The sequence below is a fragment of the Macrotis lagotis genome, chromosome 6 (assembly GCF_037893015.1).
Source record: "Macrotis lagotis isolate mMagLag1 chromosome 6, bilby.v1.9.chrom.fasta, whole genome shotgun sequence".
NCBI lineage: Eukaryota > Metazoa > Chordata > Mammalia > Peramelemorphia > Peramelidae > Macrotis > Macrotis lagotis.
Window position 1 is genome coordinate 120593316 of NC_133663.1, and position 10788 is coordinate 120604103.

Below are 10788 nucleotides of genomic sequence, written 5' to 3' on the forward strand. Positions count from 1 at the left end.
AAATCTGATCTATATTTGTCAAACTAAGGACTCTGAAAAAGTTCTGGTAAATATATAAGGCAGAATGTAACCTAAGAAAGTATCATTCAAAGTTTAAAGGTGAAATATTAAAGTTTTACCATAAGTTATTTAGCAATTGAAATTATTGCTAAATAGTTTTTGGTTCTAACCATTTGTTTAAAGCTGGGAGTAAGAATGTTTTTAAAAAATGTGGAAGACATGGATGTGCTGTAGGTAGCAAGAAAAGAGTAAGTAGGTAAGAAAAGAGTGAATATTTTAGCGAGAATTGGGGTTGATTGCAGAAGCCATATCTTTGAAAATATTGAATGGAAAGATCAAAATTGTACTTAGAATTATTTGTCTTAGTGCCGGGTTTTTATTTACAACGCCGGCTTCTTAATGCTAGTCCGTCCTCTTACTCACCAGTCCAACGCGTGGTGAGTCTTCGGGGTACCTCCGGCCCCCACTCTTTGATGGGGGAAGAACCAGACAGAGCGCCTGAGGTGGGTCATGAGTCTTTATTCTTCTGTGATCACATTCCCGCTCCCTCCCCACCTCTCAGCAGACACTTTTATCCCCCCTGTCCTCCCTCCCATGAACTCTTAAACAATGAGGGGCCGAGTTCTGTAACATTCCTTTATAAGGGGATTATTTTATCCCTTCTGTCCTCCCTCCCATGAACTCTTAAACAATGAGGGGCCGAGTTCTGTAACATTCCTTTATAAGGGGATTATGTTTCCCCCGCTAAGTGACCACCAAGCCTCTTCCCCCCCGCCCCCAACATCTCCCCCTTTCTGTTTTACAAGGTTATCACTTGGTGTGACCTTAAGCGGTGCTGAGGTTAGCCTTAAGCGGTGTCATTTCTACTGGCCTCTGATAGCCGGGGGCGAGGAACCCTGTCTTAGGTCATCTCCTTCAACCCAGGACCTTGCCCGTCCTAGGCGCCCGACACCCTCAGGGCCTGTCTTAGGTGGCTGGGTGAGGAGAAGTTGCCCGTCTTGGGGTTTACCTCGTCTTACCCCTAGGTGTCACATGTCATGCATGGCGGCTAGCCAGACTTGGGGATCCTCCCCCGTCTCTATGGCCATGAAGGCTTTCTGAGTAAGAAGCATATAGCCCCTCTGTCGCCTAGCTAGGCGGCAGAAACAGACAACAAGTAGGGTGATTCCCAGAATCAGCGTCCTTGTTCACCCTCAAGGGGGTATCCTCCCGCCATCTGGCAATCCCTCCATGGTATGGGATCCTCGATGTTTTCCCCTGTGGCCACACATGAGGGGCCCCACCGAGGCAGAAGGGAGCCCCATCGATGTATTGGTCACTAGCAGGCGAGGGTAGATCGGGGAGTTCTGTGCTACCGGAAGGGGAGAGGGAATAACTCGGAGTATTCCCCATGTAGGATTTCCTTCAGATGGAGCACCTCCAAGGATCCCTACGACGATCAGAAGGCCTGAAAAAGGAAGAAATTCCTCTCACCCCGTAGGGTTGGGCATTAATCAAGGTCTCTTTAACCTCGTTCACAAATGAGAGGGGTGTCTGATCTGCTCTCTGCTTCAGCCCAACCAACTTCATAAGGAGGCATCCAGGCACGCGGCTGCAATTTCGTCAAAGTCAGCAGGGGTCCAAGGGTGCGTAGCGAAGAGGTTTTGCATCAGTCTTTTTACATAAGGGGAGCTGGGCCGTATTTAGTCACGGCCTCCTTAAGTTCCTTAAGCATCTTAAAAGGGACAGGGCGGTAGTCTCGGGCTCCGGTAAGGGGGTCCGTAAATACCGGGTAGAGGCCCCAGTCATCCCAGTCCACCTCCTCCCCTTTCTCTATTGCTATGGAGGCACTGGTGGCAAGTAGGCCGGATGGGCGGAGCCCTTGAGGGGATCTCTGAAGGGCGGACAAGGAACACGGGGGATTTTTTGCCTCTGTTTCCTGGCTGGGCCGCCAAGCCTGGGGCGCGGCAGCTGTCCAATCAGCACGGACTTCTCCCTCCTCGTCAGCAGCCTCCCGGTCCCACCTACTCACGCTCCTCTTCCTGCCACCCCTGAGGACTGTTCGCACCCCTCCCTTCCCGCGCTCGGAAACTTCCGGCCCTGAATCTCTAAGTGTGCCACGTTCATCGCCCTCCCCCTTTTCATTCTGTCTCGGTAAGGAGGGGCATGCGGCATTTTCTTCTCCCTGGGGGCCTCTTGTTCCCCCATTGTTTCTTCTAAGTTCCTCCCACGGATACAGGGGAGGGAGTGGCCTTCCCTCTTCCTCTGAGCTCTCTGAATCCGATCCCGCCAACGAGCTACCCACCTGAGTGCTGATTGTTCGTGCCAAAGTCACCTTCTGGGGATGCAGGGCTGCATCCACTATCTTATACACTGTAAAATCCTTGGGGGTCAGTTTTCCCGGGCAGGTGTCATCATAGGAGGCCATCTGCTGCCCTACCACCTTCCATTTATCTGGTTGGATCCCACTATGTTGCACCCAAGGGCAGATGTTCCAGATATTCTCAACAAAAGCACGGCACGTCTTGATAGGTAATTTACAGCCATGCTTAGCGCAGAGTTTATAAAGCTGCACTGCAACAGCCTCTTTTTCCTCCGGCTCAAAGGCGGGAATACTATTCCGGCCCCCCATGCTGTCTACTAGCCGAGGCTGCAATCCTAACAGGTGGCAGAACTGCAAAGTTCCCGTTCGGCAAAAGAGAAGGAGGCAGCAGGGCACAATCAGACAGGCCAGCACGGCAAGGAGCGTGATTAGAGCAGAAGGAGAAAGGGGAGAGAAAGAAAGCATAGTCAACACAATAGGGATATGTCCCTCAGGCAATATCTGAGAGTAAACGCCCTCTCCTTCCTCCCGGTCGGAAACGACCGAGGCTGTCTGGAGAATCCGACCAGCGGATTCAGACGTTCCCTAGCAAAATCAGGTCCCGGGTTTCGGCACCACTTGCCGGGTTTTTATTTACAACGCCGGCTTCTTAATGCTAGTCCGTCCTCTTACTCACCAGTCCAACGCGTGGTGAGTCTTCGGGGTACCTCCGGCCCCCACTCTTTGATGGGGGAAGAACCAGACAGAGCGCCTGAGGTGGGTCATGAGTCTTTATTCTTCTGTGATCACATTCCCGCTCTCTCCCCACCTCTCAGCAGACACTTTTATCCCCCCTGTCCTCCCTCCCATGAACTCTTAAACAATGAGGGGCCGAGTTCTGTAACATTCCTTTATAATGGGATTATTTTATCCCTTCTGTCCTCCCTCCCATGAACTCTTAAACAATGAGGGGCCGAGTTCTGTAACATTCCTTTATAAGGGGATTATGTTTCCCCCGCTAAGTGACCACCAAGCCTCTTCCCCCCGCCCCCAACATCTTAGAAAGGAGAAATGTATCTCTTTAAGTCAGAGAGGAGTTAAGGAAGAGATAATGGGAAAGCTGCATGATTAGCTGCATGAAGAAGAGAGGAAAAGAGGAACTTCTCAACAAATAGCTTCAAAGTTCTCATGACTTGTGTTTATTGCATTTTTGACTTAAATGACTATATAGTCCTCTAAAAACAAGGCTTTAATGCAAATTATTATTTAATTACCTTTCTTTAATTTGAAATTAATAATCTGATTTTTGAAACAATATATACAATTTTAAATTATTCCTGTATATTATCTAAATTTAAGTAATCTGAAAATTTGACAAGCATACAATTCATGAATTCATCCAAATAGTTTATAAAAAAAACTGTTAAACATCACAGGATTCAAGACATAGCTTTATGGAAGTGTACTTGAGAACTGAAAACAAGTTGATACCAAGTCATTAATGACATCTCTTTGAGTCTGACCATTAGAACATCTTTGAAGATATCTAATTTCCCACTTCACTCATCCTGCTCTTAGTAATAGCAGAAAAAATATATCATAGGCTTTGATGAAAGTTAATTTAACTATGGATATTCTATTTCTCTCATCTACAAGTTGATTGATTTCCCCCTCATTATCCCAATTTTTTTTTAACTTCTTTTCTCAGAACTGTATTTCATTAGTTTGGGGAATTCTCCTTAGGATGTGTTTTCTACCTATACAGGTTAGTGCTGATCCTATGTTTTTATCAATTTAAAAAAAATGAGGACACTGAAAGATTAAATGACTTTCCCTTGACCAACTGCCTAATATGTCTATAGAAGGATTTGAACCCTGACTTGAACTTCTTAACTCAGAGACCAGCTTTCTGTTCCCATCTCTATTTCTGTTTCACTATTATTGCCTCCATCTTATAAAGTTCCTTCTTCCCCTTCTTCCTTATCAGTTGTGCAACCTCAGGCACTTAAACCCTATTGCCTCAGTTTGCTTATCAATAAAATGGAAATAATAATAATAATAATAACACCAACAAATCTATATCCTAGGATTGTTGTGAGGATCAAATGAGATAATAATTAAAAAGCATTCAATGATATATACATATTAACTACTAGCATTGTTATTAAATTATGCAATACTTCTAATTATCCTACTTTTTCCATGAATCAAAAAATTGATTTTTTAACAGTCATAATGCTCCTGTAATGTCTTCTTATTTTTCCTTATATAGAATGCTGTATCTCCTGATTCTTTGACTTTTCATTAGTTCACTTCTACCCCTAGTTTAAAATGTATTCTCTTATCTCTCCCACCTTTTAACAATCTCTTGTTTCCTTTAAAACTCTAGGGAGCAGCTAGGTGGAGCCATGGATAGAGCACCAGCCCTGAAGTCAGGAGGACCTGAGTTCAAATTTGACCTCAGACACTAAATAATTACTTGTGTGACCTTGGGCAAGTCACTGAACCCCATTGCTTTGCCAAAAAAATAAAAAAAAAACAAAACTCAACTTAGACATTCCCTTCTGTGATCTGCCTGGCTTCTAGTGTCTCCCATTTATCTATGATTTCATTTAATTTTATATAAGCTTATTTATTTACATATTGTCTCCAGAATGCAAGTATCTTGAGGACAAGTACTGCTTTATTTATATCTTTGTAACAATAGTGATTAGCATAGCAACCAAGATGCCTCCTAGGCAGGCAGACAGGCTATAACTCTCTTGTCAATACCACTTATTGTCTGGAAATAGCAAAACAAAGACTATATTTTGCACATCTACTTGCTTTCTGGGATGAGGGAAACCCTTCTGAACTCAACCAAGTGACCAAAACTTGAAATTTGTTGTTATTGTTGCTCAGGTCTTTTAGCCAGTCATTTCTGATTTTTATGATCGTATTTGGGTTTTGTTTTTTTGACAAAGATACTGGAGTGGTTTGTGATTTCCTTCTCCAGTTCATTTTATAGAGGAGGAAACTGAGATAAATGGGATTAAATGACTTGCCCAGGGTCATACAACTAAGTATCTGAGACCAGATTTGAATTCAGAAAGATGACTCTGGGTCTGCTACTCCGTCCATTGTACTACCTAGCTTCTCTGAATTCCAGACTAATTGTATTTGTCATTTCTTAAAAAATATTACAATATACCATCACAACAATAAATAGACCTTGCCTCATGTCATATTGGCCTAATAAGCAGAGATGAAGAATGGTTTGACAACAGAGTTTAATTTGCCTATCTAGACTTAGAGAATGCCCTGCTAAGCAGAAGAGCAGCCTAGGTTTGTGGCAAAGTTACTCAGAAATCTAGCAACTCAGTTTGGCATCTAAGCATCCATTCAAAATAGAAATTAAATCCATAATTGAACACTGTTAACAATCCTTGAGAAAATTAAGGCTCCAGAACTTTGATTTTTAATGTGTCCACATGTGTTTTCTACTAAGATATTTAAAATTTGAGTCTATCATATTCCATACTTAAAGACATTGTATACATTGGTGAAAAAGTGTTCATCAGATCTATGGGTACAATGTTGTCATTGCTATTTGCCTTTTGAATAAATGTTTCGCTGAGTTATTGAGTCAGGTGGTTGATTTGTTAATGGGAAACCTGTAGTAGGAACTGAAGAGCTACAATAGTAAGATTGCAGTCTCCCACATATTGGCCTCTGATTTAGAATCAGTCATCATCAGTCATCCCTTTAGACCTTGTATAGTATAGATACAGGCAGAAGACTGAGGAAGTCACAGAGTAAAAGAAGCAAGTAACTATGTTGTTTTTATAAATAAATTAGAGTAGCTGTGTTGAATTTTTGAACAAATTGGAGAACGCATGTGGTTGGGCTTCAGGTATGCCTGGTGATTTTCCTGGATAACCTACAATTAAGCAAGGAGTTTTTTTCATGAGTAGCTAGCATAAAAAGTTAAATCTTGAATCTAGATCTGGAAGGGACCTTAAAATTCTCTCCTCTCATTCTTTTAGATGAAGTAGCCTAGAGAAATTTATTGCTGCAATAGCTCTGGTGTGGGTCAGGACATGAATTTCCCAGAGTCAGGTCAGGTAGACAAAGATATCCAAACATGAAAGGTTGGGAAATGAAAATCTACCAATTTCATTTTTGGAAACTCAGACTTTTTATAGCAAAAAACTTATTTTATAGCAAAAACTTATCTCAGGAATGACCAGTTAAAGGAGACCCAGTTTAACAATTTCCTGGATAAGTTTACAATATTTGTTCTTAGAATTATGCATACTTCTCTATCAAAGAAACCTTTTCCAACCATCCCTGGAACCACAGATTATCCTAGGTCAGGGTTCACTGGTGAGCCAACTGATCTATACAATGAGCAATAATCCATGCATATCTTTGATGAAGAAGTTCACCAAGGATATCTGAATATCAGGCCCAGAGGCTGACTCTCTACAGATTCCCCCCTTCTTAGGCATGGTGAAGATTTAGGTGGTGTGTTAGGATATCTATGTTTTGTCCCAGTGACAAAAGGCATTTAATAAAATGGACATCAACAATAATGCAAAGATACCAGGAAGCATGCTCACTAATAGGTTCATAAAATTAAAAGGATCAAACCTATTAACAGAGTTAAATGAATTATCAATATTTGAATCCATTTCCATTCTAGGTGCCAATGCAATATCATTAACAATTTTATGCAATTGGTTCATATCCATAGTTATAGAATCATTATACCATATTCCATTCAAATAACCTTTTATATTATCCCATGGAATAAGTGAGGTATTATATTTTAAAGGAGTAACACAAATAGCAGAAAATCTATAAACACATTGCAATTGTTCATTACAGAGGTTTGTAATGCATTAATGCATTAATGTAATGTAATGTAATGCATTAATGTAATGTAATGTAACGTAATGCATTAATCAAATGATAAAGATCTTCATTAATTCTCTCCTGAGCCTTCAATGCTCCAATGACATTTTCAGATAACTTTTGAATTTATTTGACTTCTATTTTTCCCTTATTCCCTACTTGTACAGAAATAGTTACTGAAGTGGTTGCAACAATGGTAGCCACAGTACTTAACATCCCAAACACAATACTACTAACACATCTCTTCTGCCTAATTTTCTTTAATGCTTTTTTCTAAAAACTCATCAGCAGGAGACATATGCCAGCCTTCTACCTTGGTGGGTATTATAGCAAATTTTGGTTGTCTTATCATGAAAACAACATCATCATCCCCCTCTACTTCCTTATTTATACATGCTCAAATAGTGCAATTGTAACAGTTAACAGTATATCCCCCTTTTTTCTCTAATAATATTGCCATCTCTGAAAGATCTTATCATAAATTCATTATCTGGTTCTGTGCATGCAGTCACAGACAATTTCTTTTCCACATAAGATATTTTGTCCAACGTCTTATTCCATTGTATCCTTATCTCATCTATAGCTGCCATAGCCTTCTATATCTCTGAATTAGTTAACCCTATTTCTGGGTATATAATTGGTTTAATCTATCCTGGGATACCCCATGAAACAACTCTATCAGGAGAATTCCACACATAGCAAAATAGAATGATCATAAATTCTTCTATCTGGGGTATGTCAGGCAACTCATGGTGAAAAGCATTCATTTTTGAAATCCCAAGCATGTAAATTTAAACAAGGAAATTCTGTAGAAATTATCTTTCTTCCTTCAATACTTTCTACAAATGGAATTCCTTATATTTCTATGTCCTAAATACTCCCATGTTATATTTGGATGAGCTGAATGTTTAGTTTTACTTAATGTAACACATGGTTCAACAGTGTACATTTTAAAAAATATCAGTGTCGTAGCATTTATTTATTTATTTATTGGTTGATTGATTGCATGGAATGACCTCTTTATTAGACAACCCTAGGAAATAAGATTTTTAATGGCCCTAAACTCCCCCTAAGATACCATTGTCCTCTTTATATGATCATAATCTTTTTACACTGATACACAGCAATGATAACAGGGCTCCCTTTTAAAGCTTAGTATTAAATATTAAATATTTTCTTTTAATTTAATTTTACATTACTCTGCTGGGGGGATATAGTGGAGGTGGTGGGGAATTAAAACAAGTTAGATGAAGCCTGGAAACACTTCCATGATTAGCCAGCTTGGTAAAAGTGGGTGGCTTTGTTCCTACTGCAGATCTTGGCCCAAGAAATTTGGGACCAAGTTACGGTTGTTTTCAAAAGTGTGCTATGAAAAGACTGGACAGCTCTAAGCCAGGTTACAAAGAAGGAATGAGGGACCACTTTCTTCCAGAAACGATTTCTGAAGGGACCCACTTCTTTAGTTATGTCCAAAATGACTGGATTAAGAAAGGTGGAAGGGAATTTCAATGTGAGCTTCAAAACACTGTCTATATGAGGTGACTGGTTGCTGTTCTGAGGAGGAAGAGGAATGACTCAGACAGGCCATCCACTCCAGTTCTAGCTATGAAAATTGAGAGGTGACAGCCCACTGGGTGTAAGAGTGGGCTGAGGCTCAGTTGGTATGGAATTTACCTAGAGGTTTCTTCCAGAAACAGACAACTCATGTCTTCCTTTCACTTCAGCAAAGAAATAGTTTTTAAAAAGCACTTAGGAAGCTCTTCTATCCCTGTAGTGGGTTGACTCAGGGAAGAGAGTCATCAGTGCAGCCGCCTTCAAGGCCATAACGGAATTCCTGAAGGTTGGAGACGCCATAAAAGTGGACAAAGGCTGCCACCACCACCAAGACATGGAAAATCTGATGTGACTGGAACCATATATCAAATTTACTAGGAAAGAAGCGCTCAGGGATTCGGGCAGCATATAGCCCAGCTGCAGTGATGTACATACCAGCCATAAGGAAGAACCAGCCCATCTGGCCCACTGTTGTGGCCTTGACAAAGCCTTCTGCAACAGTTAAGTGCATGGGGGTGGGGCACGACTCCACTCAAACCAAGTCCCAGGAACACTCCTGCTCTTGTTTGCTCTTGTTTGCCGGTGTTTGGGTGTGGCAAAACGGTCCCACTGGGACACAATGATGGCAGAGATGCCCAGGACACAGGCAATGGAGAGGTAGATGAGCCATAGCTGTGGAGAGCAGTAGAACGAGTAATAGAGCCAGGGAACAAAGCTCCCCATGATCAGTAGAGCAATCCCTGAATAGTCCAATTTGGAAAATGTCCCTGAGACTTTTTCAGAATGACAATAGACAGTGTGAAAGAGCCAGGAGAAGCTGAGGCAGAGCACAGCACCCAGAAAAAAAACATCCCAAAGACCACTTTCTCCTGTAGAGGAGCCATGAAGTACATATTTGGTCTGAGCATGGTCAAGATTCCCAAAAAGAGAAACAGCACAAAACCAAGCAAATGGGTCCAAATATTACCAGTCTCAGTGTGGATACAGAAGATACTCTTTAAGCAGGCACGGAAGGAAGACATGGGTGGTCTGTGACCATGTAGAAGGTAGTCATTGTCCTTTAACCAGTCAGGGAGCACATCATACGGGATGACTCGCCAGCGTCCTTCCCATACCTTATATACAAACTCCTCCATCTTCTCCATGGCATGGTGGGCTTGTAGGGGCAAGGTTAGTACCCGCACCTCCTCCTCTTCTTCTTCGCTCTTCTTCAACTTTGGTGGAATTGGGAGTCTTTCGTTTACCCTTCTCTATTAGTAGGGGTCCTAGCTCAGCAAGTTCCATTGTGTCCGCTTCTCGGTTACTGGCCGGTGCCCCATTGCCCTGACCCACCAGAGATCCTTTGCAGGAAGACACCTGGTTGGTACCCCCACAACTAACAGCTTCAGTATGGTTGAAAGTTGGAGCTTCCAGAGATCTCCCTTTGATGGTAGACTGGGCCGAGCTCCGGCGGCGGCGGCGGCCGAGGGCTCTGACAGGGCCGCCTTCCCCAATGCTGCATCCCCGGCGCGGGCTGGACGCTGACCTTGGCCTTGGCCCCAGGGCGGAGCAGCCTCCACCCCCCAGGGACGCAGAGGCGCCGGCCCCTGAAGGAGCGCGAGGACGCCGCGTCACCTGCGCCCGGCGGCGGGAGCCTGCCGGGCCGGGTCGGGCCGGGCCTGCCGAGGCGAGGCGGCGGGAGCGGGAGCGGCGGCGGCGGCGGATCCATAGTATTTAATAAAAGAGAAATTAGGCCTAACTTTTCTTCTCAGCATCTCTTCTTTGATATCTCCAGTAGGAACTTTGTTATATTCCAAATAATCTGCAGCTTCCCCAATTAATACAATTTCAGCCATACTCTCACCCCATTGTAGAGTAGTGACCCATGGAGGGTTTTGAATGTAAGTCCATTATTCAATTTCTTTTACAATCCCCAAATTGTTCATGAGTTTTGTAAGCATCATAAATTGTCCCATAAGTCCATGATGTGTTCTCCTCTCAGCTTTTCCTTTTCTATTTCTTAAGTGTAAATTATTCATTTTCTATATTACTTGATTCATCTGGTCTGCATGATCTGA

At 42.5% G+C, this 10788-nt stretch overlaps 1 pseudogene; it reads right to left on the reverse strand.

Annotated features, from left to right (window-relative positions):
• Nucleotides 1-8956: 8956 nt before the first annotated feature.
• Nucleotides 8957-10439, reverse strand: LOC141492211 (adiponectin receptor protein 1 pseudogene; annotated as a pseudogene).
• Nucleotides 10440-10788: the final 349 nt, after the last annotated feature.